This window comes from Zosterops lateralis (genome assembly GCF_965231275.1).
Source record: "Zosterops lateralis genome assembly, chromosome: 24".
Classification (NCBI taxonomy): domain Eukaryota; kingdom Metazoa; phylum Chordata; class Aves; order Passeriformes; family Zosteropidae; genus Zosterops; species Zosterops lateralis.
In genome coordinates, this window is record NC_139784.1 from 5701336 (window position 1) to 5713365 (window position 12030).

General features: G+C 44.6%; 1 long non-coding RNA gene across 1 annotated transcript; it reads right to left on the bottom strand.

Annotated features, from left to right (window-relative positions):
- Positions 1-455: 455 nt before the first annotated feature.
- On the bottom strand, positions 456-2768 carry LOC310918753. The gene is made up of 2 exons (XR_014591744.1): positions 2333-2768; positions 456-1174 (listed from the first exon to the last, which is right to left on the bottom strand). It is a non-coding gene; the product is annotated as an uncharacterized lncRNA (long non-coding RNA).
- Positions 2769-12030: the final 9262 nt, after the last annotated feature.

A 12030-nucleotide genomic window follows, 5' to 3' on the forward strand; every position in this document is an offset into this window, starting at 1 on the left:
AAAGATTGACTTTTCAACAGGATTTCCATATTTTTTCCCCCCCAAAAAATTGATTTTCCACAATATTCCCATATTTTTCTCCAAAAAGACTGACTTTTCCACAGGATTCCCATGTTTTTTTCCAAAAATGTGGGGACTTTTCCACAGAAATTCCCATTTTTCCCCAAAAAGAGGGATTTTCCCCCAGGATTCCCACATTTTCTCCCAAAAGGAGAATGGGGAATTCAGGCAAATCCCATAAATTTGGGATGAATTTCTGCTCCCTGAGCATTCCCAGGCAGAGCTTCTCCCTTTTTTTTTTTTTTTTTTTTTTTTTTTTTTTTTTTTTTATTTTTTTTTTTATTTTACCCCCAATCCATCGATTTTTTAGGATTAAAATCTTCCCAAGTTTTCCCTCCCTGTCCATCCCAAAAAAAGCCAAAATCCTTTTAGGGCCGAGTCTCTCTATAATGGGATTTTTCCCTTTTTTTTTTTTTTAATTCCCCCCCAAAAAATTCCCTTTTTGCATCACGAAAACCCTTCCCCCTCATTCCTTTCCCTGCTCAAATTCCCAAAATTCCAAAAAAACTCCAACTTTGCATTTCTGAGCCCTCCGGGGAGGGGCCGGGGGTCTCTTTGGGGTCAGTGGGGTCATCGAGGGTCAACGAGCAGCTGCTCAATCCCCTGGAAAATCCCTGGAATTGGGAGAATCCATTCATTATCCCAAAAAAACCCTCCTCAATCACCACTGGGCGGGCGAAATATTTGGGAAAAGGTTAAAAAAAAAAAAAAAAAACTAAAAAAAATTGATTTTTTTTCCACTTTTTTCCACTATTTTAGGGTTTCGTAACCCCACAGTCGCCACGGTTTCAAAATACTCTGAGGAAGGGGTTAAAATTTATTTTTAAATTTATCTCAAGTCTTTCTGTTTTATCCCAAATCTTTCTGGTTTTCCACAAATTTTTCTAATTTATCACAATTTTTTTTTCTTCCCACAAGGAAAGGGAGTGGATAAAACCATTCTCTGTGATGGGAATAGGATTAATTAATTTATAATCCCATTTTTATTTTTTTTTTCCTGGCAAATCCAACACATTCTCCATTTCCTGTTGCTCTGGGAATTCCCTCACCTCGGCTTTTCCCGTGTTTTGGTGCCGATTCCCATTTTCCACACAAATCCCACTTTCCCTGATCCCTGCAGGAATGATGGATTTGGGATATTTGTGGAATTTTGCAGCCCCCAAAGCCTCTTCCCCAACGTTCTCCATAAATCTTTTTGGGATTTATTCCCGGTTTTGGTGTCCTGGCACCAGGCCTAGAGAGAAAGGAGGGAAAATCCCGTGGGAATTCCCAGCGGGAGCCTGTGGGATCTGCAGGAGGGGGGAGTGGAGCTGATCCCTCTTTCCCATCCCGTGGATCCCAAATCCATGGATCCCATGGATCCCACCCCATCCCATCCCATGGATTCTATCCCATGGATTCCATCCCATCTCATCCCATCCCATCCATCCCATCCTGTCCCATGGATTCCATGAATCCCATGGATTCCATCCCATCCCACGCCATCCCATCCCATCAATCCCATCCCATGGATCCCATGGATCTCACCCCATCGCATCCCATCCCATCCTGTCCCATGGATTCCATAAATCCCATGGACCCCATCCCACCTCATGGATCCCACCCCACGGATTCCATCCCATCCCATGGATCCCATCCCGTGGATCCCATGGAGCCCATCCCATCCAATCCCACCAATCCCATCCCATCCGTCTCATGGATCCCAGAGATCTCATGGATCCCATCCCATGGATTCCATTCCACCCCATCCCATCCATTCCATCCCATCCCATCCCATGGATCCCATCAATCTTATCCATCCCATGGATCCCAGAGATCCCATCCCATGAATTCCATCCCATCCCATCCCATCCCATGGATTCCATCCCATCCCATCAATCCCATCCATCCCATGGATCCAGAGATCCCATCCCATGGATTCATCCCATCCATTCTGTCCCATCCCACGGATCCCATCCCATCCCATCAATCCCATCCTTTGGATCCCATCCCATCAGTCCCATCCCATGAATCCCATGGATCCCACCCCATGGATCCCATCCCATTCCATGGATCTCATTCCATGGATCCCACCCCATGGATCTCACCCCATAGATCCCATCCATCCCATCCTATCCCATCCCATCCCTTCCCAAATCCCACACAACTCCCAGATCTTCCTCCTCCTCCTCATGTCCCTGCTCGTCCCTGCCAGGAAAATCCACCCCAGGAATGATTTTATGGGAATTGTCCCCCCTGGGAATTCCCCCCCTCTCTTTTATCCCATTCCCACCTTGGGAAGGGAATCCTCCACTCAAAGCACCTCCAGATTTGGGGGAAACTCCATAAATTTCCTCTTTCCCGGGATCCAAATGTCCGAGGGAGGGATTTCCCAGGTGAGGATTATCCTGGGAATACTCCGGGTGTTTTCCTGTGACGTGGGAGGGTTGGGAATTCCCCCATGGGAACCAGGGATTGGGAATGTGTGACTAGAGAAATACAGAAATATATATATAAAATTTAATTAATATATAAAAACTCTAATAATATATATAAAAAACAATATATAGATGTACCTGTAAAATAAATTACATAAATATAAAAATATTTTTAAAATAAAAATCAAAATAAAAATAAACAAAAAATTAATATAGAAATATAAAAGCTTGTAGATATGGAAATATATAAATGTAGACGTGCACAAATTCCCAGATGCACACACCAATTAAATGCAGAAATAAACCCAAATATTGGAATATTCAGATATTTGGAGATCAGGATATTTGGGTAATCTAATATTCTGATACTGGGGTATTAGGATATTCAGATAATCCAATATACAGATATTCAGATATTTGCATATTCAGATATTTGGATATTTGCATATTAAGACATTCAGATATTCAGATATTTAGGCATTTAGATATTCTGATATTTCAATATTCTGGTATTCAGATATTGAGATATTTCCATATTCTGATATTGAGATATTTGCCCATTCAGATATTGGGATGTTCAGATATTCAAATACTGGCATATTGGGATATTTGGATAATTCACATATTCCAATATTAGGATATTGAGATATTCCAATATTCCCATATTCAGATGTTTGGACATTTGGATATTCTAATATTCCCATGTTCAGGTATTCAGATATTGAGATATTCCAATATTGCCATATTCAGATATTCTGATATTGGGATATTCTGATATTGGGATATTCGGATATTCACATATTCTAGTATTGGGATATTGGGATATTCTGATATTGGGATATTGGAATATTGGGATATTCTGATATTGGGATATTCACATATTCTAATTGCCTTAGTTTGAAAAGACAGGAGTCTGTAAAGGAAGGCAAAAGCCTCCTGTGAAGTGGGAAAGGTAAACCCCCTCCCTCCCTCCGAATTACCACAGCTCTCAGGCAAAGGTATGGGAATGGGAATAATAGTTATTTACTAGAAAAAACTAAAATAGAAAAAAAAGAACAACAAATGTAATTAGTACAAACAAAACTACTGATACAGTCAGAAAACCTGACACCCTGAGGAGTCAGGGTGTTGGTAAAAGTCCAGTTGGATGGTGGCTGTGCCTCCTGCAGTGGCAGATGAAATGCTGCTGAAGCAGAGATCCTGTAGAAGGGTATAGTTCTCTGTGAAGGTCTGGTGATAGAGTAGATGGGCCTGGTCCTCCTCTGGGAATCCAGCAGGGAAGAAGCTGCTTCTCTGGGAATCCAGCGAAGATGGCTGCTCCTCTGGGAATCCAGTGAAGAAAAACTGGGCCGATGGCTTAGACCAAGCTTATTTTATGCAGGTAGGAATGCTTGGTTCCTCCTTCTGGGTGGAGCATCTCACAATGGGATGATGTACCTTATCAGTCATGCAGTGAGTCACTTAATGGCCCATTAGCAGGAGACATCTCCCCGGAGGGAGACATTGTTCTTGGAAGAGATAAGATAACTGCCCCCCACCTCCAACAGATGGCAAATAGAATACATTCTTATCTCACAAATCCAGGACATTATCCACCCCTTATTCTATTTCCATCTGCATCACAATGAAATCTTACACCCATTTCTCACTTAAGACTAGGTTTCCTTGTGGTACACAACGGGTTTCTCCATCTTTCTGCATTACCCACCAAGTATAACCAGGTCTTTGAGCAAAAACAATCCCACGGATGGGTTTGTCTTTGCCTGAGGTGGGATTAATCCAAACAGTTTTTCCTAAAATACCTTTCATATGTACCACAGGGACTTTATCTCCATCTACTGTGTGCATGGGTTCAGACTGGGCAGGACCAGCTCGATTGATGGACCCTCGGGTGTTGACCATCCAGGTTGCTTTTGCCAGGTTCATTTCCCAGTTTCTAAAAGTTCCACCACCAAGTGCCTTCAGGGTGGTCTTAAGGAGTCCGTTGCACCGTTCAACTTTGCCGGCAGCTGGAGCATGATAGGGAATATGATATATCCATTCGATACCATGTTCTCTGGCCCAGGTGTTGATAAGGCCGTTCTTGAAATGGGTTCCGTTGTCTGACTCTATTCTCTCAGGGGTGCCATGTCTCCACAGGACTTGCTTTTCCAGGCCTAAGATGGTGTTCCGGGCGGTGGCATGAGGCACAGGGTAGGTCTCCAGCCATCCAGTGGTGGCTTCCACCATGGTCAGCACGTAGCGCTTGCCTTGGCGTGTCTGGGGCAGTGTGATGTAGTCTATCTGCCAGGCCTCCCCATACTTGTACTTGGACCACCGTCCACCATACCATAGGGGCTTCACCCGCTTGGCCTGTTTGATGGCAGCACACGTCTCACAGTCATGGATAACCTGAGAAATGCTGTCCATGGTTAGGTCCACCCCTCGGTCTCGTGCCCACTTGTAGGTGGCATCTCTGCCCTGATGACCTGACGCATCATGGGCCCATCGAGCCAGGAACAACTCCCCCTTATGGTGCCAATCTAGGTCTATCTTTGACACCTCTATTCTTGCTGCCTGATCTACTTGCTCGTTGTTTCGGTGCTCCTCATCAGCCTGACTTTTGGGGACATGGGCATCTACATGACGGACTTTCACTGTTAGTTTCTCCACCCGAGAGGCAATGTCTTTCCATATATCAGCAGCCCAGATGGGTTTTCCTCTGCGCTGCCAGTTGGCCTTTCTTCACCTTCCCAGCCACCCCCACAGAGCATTGGCTACCATCCACGAATCGGTGTAAAGATAGAGCCTTGGCCACTTCTCCCTTTCAGCAATGTCCAGGGCCAGCTGAACAGCCTTGAGCTCAGCGAGTTGGCTCGATCCACCTTCTCCTTCGGTAGCCTGTGCAACCTGTCGTGTGGGGCTCCATACGGCTGCTTTCCACTTTCGGTTTATCCCTACGATGCGACAAGAACCGTCAGTGAAAAGAGCGTAGCATGTTTCCTCTGCTGGTAGTTGGTTATATGGTGGCGCTTCTTCAGCCCTTGTCACTTGTTCTTGTTCCTCATCATCAGTGAGACCGAAGTTTTCACCTTCCGGCCAGTTCGTAATTATCTCCAAAATCCCAGGGTGATTTGGATTTCCAATACGGGCACGCTGGGTGATAAGGGCAATCCATTTGCTCCATGTAGCATCAGTGGCATGGTGGGTAGTGGGAACCTTTCCTTTGAACATCCAGCCCAGCACCGGGAGTCGGGGTGCCAGGAGGAGTTGTGCTTCCGTGCCAATCACCTCCGAGGCGGCTTGAACTCCTTCATAGGCAGCCAAGATTTCTTTCTCTGTTGGGGTGTAGTTGGCTTCGGACCCTCTGTAACCTCGGCTCCAGAATCCCAAGGGTCGGCCTCGAGTCTCACCAGGCACCTTCTGCCAAAGGCTCCAGGACAAGCCATTGTTCCCGGCTGCAGAGTAGAGCACGTTCTTCACCTCTGGTCCCGTCCTGACTGGGCCAAGGGCTACCGCATGAGCAATCTCCTGCTTGATCTGGGTGAAGGCTTGCTGCTGTTCAGGGCCCCAGTGGAAATCGTGCTTCTTGCGGGTAACCAGGTAGAGAGGGCTCACAATCTGGCTATACTCGGGAATGTGCATTCTCCAAAATCCTATGGCACCCAGGAAAGCTTGTGTTTCCTTTTTGCTGGTCGGTGGAGACATCGCCGTGATCTTGTTGATGACCTCAGTGGGAATCTGGCGGCGTCCATCTTGCCATTTCACTCCAAGGAACTGGATCTCTCGGGCAGGTCTTTTGACTTTGCTCTTCTTAATGGCGAAACCGGCTTTCAGGAGAATCTGGATGATTTTTTCTCCTTTCTCAAACACCTCTGCCACTGTGCTCCCCCACACAATGATGTCATCGATGTATTGCAGGTGTTCTGGAGCCTCACCCTTTTCCAGTGCAGTCTGGATCAGTCCATGGCAGATGGTGGGGCTGTGCTTCCACCCCTGGGGCAGTCGGTTCCAGGTGTACTGCACACCTCTCCACGTGAAAGCAAACTGAGGCCTGCATTCTGCTGCCAGAGGAATGGAGAAAAACGCGTTAGCAATGTCAATAGTGGCATACCACTTTGCTGCTTTGGACTCCAGCTCGTACTGGAGTTCCAGCATGTCCGGCACGGCAGCGCTCAGCGGTGGAGTCACTTCATTCAAGCCACGGTAGTCCACAGTCAATCTCCATTCTCTGTCGGATTTGCGCACAGGCCAGATGGGGCTGTTGAAGGGTGAGTGAGTTTTGCTGACCACCCCTTGGCTCTCCAGCTCACGAATCATCCGGTGGATGGGGATCACAGCATCTCGATCTGTCCGATATTGCCGGCGGTGCACTGTCGAGGTCGCAATTGGCACACGTTGCTCTTCCACCCTCAGGAGTCCTACTGCAGACGGGTTCTCTGATAATCCAGGCAAGGTGTTCAACTGCTTAATGTTCTCTGCCTCTACAGCAGCTATTCCAAAAGCCCACCTGAGTCCCTTTGGGTCTTTGTAATAGCCGTTCCGGAGAAAGTCTATGCCTAGAATACATGGAGCATCTGGGCCGGTCACAATAGAATGTTTCTTCCACTCCTTCCCGGTCAGGCTCACCTCGGCCTCCACCAGGGTCAGTTGCTGAGATCCCCCTGTCACACCAGCAATGGAAACAGCCTCTGCCCCCACCTGTCCCGATGGTATTAAAGTACACTGCGCACCAGTATCAACTAAAGCATCATATTTTTGTGGCTCTGATGTGCCAGGCCATCGGATCCACACTGTCCAGAAGATCCGGTTTTCCCGTGCCTCTCCCTGGCTAGAGACAGGGCACCTCTAACACTGGTTATTATTCCCTTCCTGGGCATACATACTAGAGGTTCCTTCAAGGGGATCTGACACATCATACCCGGCAGCTCGGTCATGGGAGGTCGAGGCTACCTTCACCTTGGTGGAAGTTCCTCGGTTAGAGTTTCCCTCTTTGAGCTGACGCACCCGTGCTGCCAGGACAGAAGTGGGTTTCCCATCCCACCTACCCATGTCTTCCCCATGGTCACGCAGGAAGAACCACAAATTGGCCCTTGGGGTGTACCCTCTGTCTCTAGCTGGGGAATGTTGGGCACTGAATTTGGGGCCTGTAACTCGCACAGGGGCTGCATTAACTTTCTTCATCTCCTCCCTCATCTCCCTCATCTCCTCTTTGAACTCCTTAATCACAGCTGAGATATGAGCCTGCATTGGGCCATTGATCATGCTCTCATAATTCCTCAGCTTGTTGGCAACAGAACCCACGGTCTCTCGGTTAGTATCTGCATCAATTGTTGCAATAAAAGTGGTGTATTGAGATGGCCCAAGGTTTGCTAGGCTCCACAGCATTTGCCCTGTGCACCTGACTTTGTCGGGGTCATTGTCATGCTGTCCATCCCTCCCGAAGAGTACCTCCAATATTGCTACTTCCCTCAGCTGTTGGATCCCTTCCTCAAGGGTCTTCCAGCGCATCCTATGGTGGTGCTCCTGCATTCTTTCCCTGTGGACAAACCTCTCTCTGACACTCATTAAAAGCCGCTCCCAGAGAGAAAGAGACCTTGGCTCCCTTACAAAAATCTGATTCATACCTGAGTCCTGGGTCAAGGGTCCCAAGTTCCTTGCCTCACCACCATCCAGCTGCACGCCTGTACCCATAAGATCCCAGACCCGGAGTAACCAGGTAGTATAAGCCTCACGTCCCCGTCGCACAATGTCTTTGTGCAGGTTACGGAGACTTTCGTACCTCAGGGACTCGGTGATGATTGCAACCTCTGGCTCCCCTGTGGGTTGTGAGGTTCCTCCATTCCTATCCTTATCTGGGTGCTCAGCTTTCATCTTAGACCTCCTTGTTTCTACCGGGGCAACTGCTGCTGGCTGTGACTGCCTTTGTGGTTCGGCTGGACCCTGGACAGTTGTAACACCTGTGGGTTCCACTGCTGTACTATTTGGCTGTCCCTCTTGAAGGCAAAGTGAGAGTTTCTCAATAGCTGGGGAAATGCACTCCTTCAGCATCTGACTCATCTCACGTATCTCCTTAACCAGAACCCCCACCCAATCTGGGTGGTTCATTTCTGAGACAGACTGTGGGGCAGGGTCAGGCTCTGGAACAGCAGCATCTCTAGTCTCTGGGGCAGGTGTCAGGGTAGTTCTCCATGTTAATCTTCCCTTATCTCTGAGTGCTAAATATAACAGGCATATCAACAACACCACCCATTGTATGACATCATTAGCATTCAGAGTGGATCTTAACCCTTCAAAAACTGGTGGAGCAGACCCAAAAAGATGGTTAAAAGGTTGGGAGAAAATCTCCCCTGGTGTCATTTCTTCACAATAGGTACCATTATTAAGGTAACCCCAAAAACACACAGTTAGTGTATGATAGCTCTGAATCCATGTACCTGCCTTCCAGAGGAAGTTAAAGATCCATGAATTCCTCACCTTATTAACCCATAAGCCAAACTGGATAACAGCCACAGTAGCCTTAGTTATAGGACCCATATCTAGATAAGGGCCTGCAAATGGGAGAAATACAGCCACGATCACGTGCCACCCAAACCAAGGTAAGCTAGACCACATGGTGACACTCAAAGATGTTTCTATATCAGTACACACAATTAGATTACTTAAGAACTATTATTCCCTTTTTCCTTTCAATGCCCTCGTGCCCCACGTTGGGCGCCAAGATCTGTCTTAGTTTGAAAAGACAGGAGTCTGTAAAGGAAGGCAAAAGCCTCCTGTGAAGTGGGAAAGGTAAACCCCCTCCCTCCCTCCGAATTACCACAGCTCTCAGGCAAAGGTATGGGAATGGGAATAATAGTTATTTACTAGAAAAAACTAAAATAGAAAAAAAAGAACAACAAATGTAATTAGTACAAACAAAACTACTGATACAGTCAGAAAACCTGACACCCTGAGGAGTCAGGGTGTTGGTAAAAGTCCAGTTGGATGGTGGCTGTGCCTCCTGCAGTGGCAGATGAAATGCTGCTGAAGCAGAGATCCTGTAGAAGGGTATAGTTCTCTGTGAAGGTCTGGTGATAGAGTAGATGGGCCTGGTCCTCCTCTGGGAATCCAGCAGGGAAGAAGCTGCTTCTCTGGGAATCCAGCGAAGATGGCTGCTCCTCTGGGAATCCAGTGAAGAAAAACTGGGCCGATGGCTTAGACCAAGCTTATTTTATGCAGGTAGGAATGCTTGGTTCCTCCTTCTGGGTGGAGCATCTCACAATGGGATGATGTACCTTATCAGTCATGCAGTGAGTCACTTAATGGCCCATTAGCAGGAGACATCTCCCCGGAGGGAGACATTGTTCTTGGAAGAGATAAGATAACTGCCCCCCACCTCCAACAGATGGCAAATAGAATACATTCTTATCTCACAAATCCAGGACACTAATATTGAGATATTCTGATATTCTGGTATTGGGATATTGAAATATTGGGATATTCAGATATTCACATATTCGGATATTGGGATTTTTGGATATTCACATATTCCAATATTGGGATATTGGAATATTGAGATATTCTGGTATTGGGATATTTGGATATTCACAATATTGGGATATTCTGATATTCAGATATTGGGATATTGAAATATTGGGATATTTGGATATTCTGATATTGGGATATTCACATATTCTAATATTGAGATATTCTGATATTCTGATATTGGGATATTGAAATATTGGGATATTGAAATATTGGGATATCGGGATATTCAGATATTCTCATATTGGGATATTTGGATATTCACATATTCCAATATTGGGATATTGGAATATTGAGATATTCTGGTATTGGGATATTTGGATATTCACAATATTGGGATATTGAAATATTGGGATATTTGGATATTCTGATATTGGGATATTGAAATATTGGGATATTGAAATATTGGGATATCGGGATATTCAGATATTCTCATATTGGGATATTTGGATATTCACATATTCCAATATTGGGATATTGGGATATTGGGATATTCAGATATTCTGATATTGGGATATTTGGATATTCTGATATTCAGATATTGGGATATTGAAATATTGGGATATTCAGATATTGGGATATTCAGATATTGGGATATTGGAATAGTGGGATATTCTGATATTCCGATATTGGGATATTCACTTATTCCAATATTGGGATATTCAGATATTCAGATATTGGGATATTGAAATATTGGGATATTCAGATATTGGGATATTCTGATATTCTGATATTCAGATATTGGGATATTGAAATATTGGGATATTCAGATATTGGGATATTCTGATATTCTGATATTCAGATATTGGGATATTGAAATATTGGGATATTCAGATATTCACATATTGGGATTTTTGGATATTCACATATTCCAATATTGAGATATTCAGATATTGAGATATTGGGATATTGAGATATTTGAATAACCAAATATTCTTATACAGGGATATTCAGACATGCCAATATTCCAATATCCAAATATCTCAACATTCCAACATTCCAATGTCCCAACATTCCAACACAGACACTTCCAGGTTTTCTGGCCGAGCTCATTCCCAAAAAAAATTCCTCACCAGGGATCCCTCACTGGGATCTGGAACATCCCAATCCTTGTCTGTTCCCATTTCCAGGCCTAAAAAATTCCCTAAAAGAGTAAAAAATCCCCAAAAAGAGTGAGCTGGGCATTGATAAGGGGAGGTGAAAGGGGTCAATGCCTGGAATTTGAGATAAAATGAGTTTATTTGGGAAAAAACCGAGTTTATTTGGGAATAAAATGAGTTTGTTTGGGAATAAAATGAGTTTATTTGGGATAAAAAGTAATTTATTTGGGATTAAAAATCAGTTTATGCGGGAAGCACCTCCTGTGCCCTGCCCACTGCTACATAAATAAAATACAAAACGTTAAAAAAATAAATATATTTCTATCCCAAACCGAGTTGTGTCTCTACAGAGCGTAGGGACAGACACACCCACGAGGAATCCCGGCTGGAATTCCCAAAAAATAATAAAAAAATTCCTTTTTTTTTTTTTCCTGGCGCTGTTCCCGCCCCAGATTTTCCTGGGAAATGACGTTTCCAATCCATCCCCCAACCCCCTTCCCCAAGAACTCGGGGGGGGTTTCTCTTGCTGCCCCCAAAAATCCTCATTTTTTAAGGGATTTGGGGAGAATTTTTTAGGATTTGGGATTTTTTTTTCCCAAAATCTTTCCCGATCTTCTCTGGGAAAAGGAAAAAAAAATTGATTTTTTTTATTATTATTTTTTTTTTTTTTTGCTTGTCTCCTCCTCCTTCCCAGCCAAAGGTAAAATGGCTCTGGCTGGGAAAAAAAAAAAAAAAAAAAAAAAAGGAATTTAACCCCAAAATTCCCAGCGAAGCTCTGAAATTTTGGGAATTTTTTTTCTTTTTTTCTTTCCAAAACTCCCCTCGAATAAAAATTTGGGGGATTTTTTTTTTGTTTTTGTTTTTTTTGTTTTGTTTTGTTTTGTTTTGTTTTGTTTTGTTTGGGGGGGCGGTTTTGGGTGGTTTTTTTTATTATTATTTATTTTTTTTTT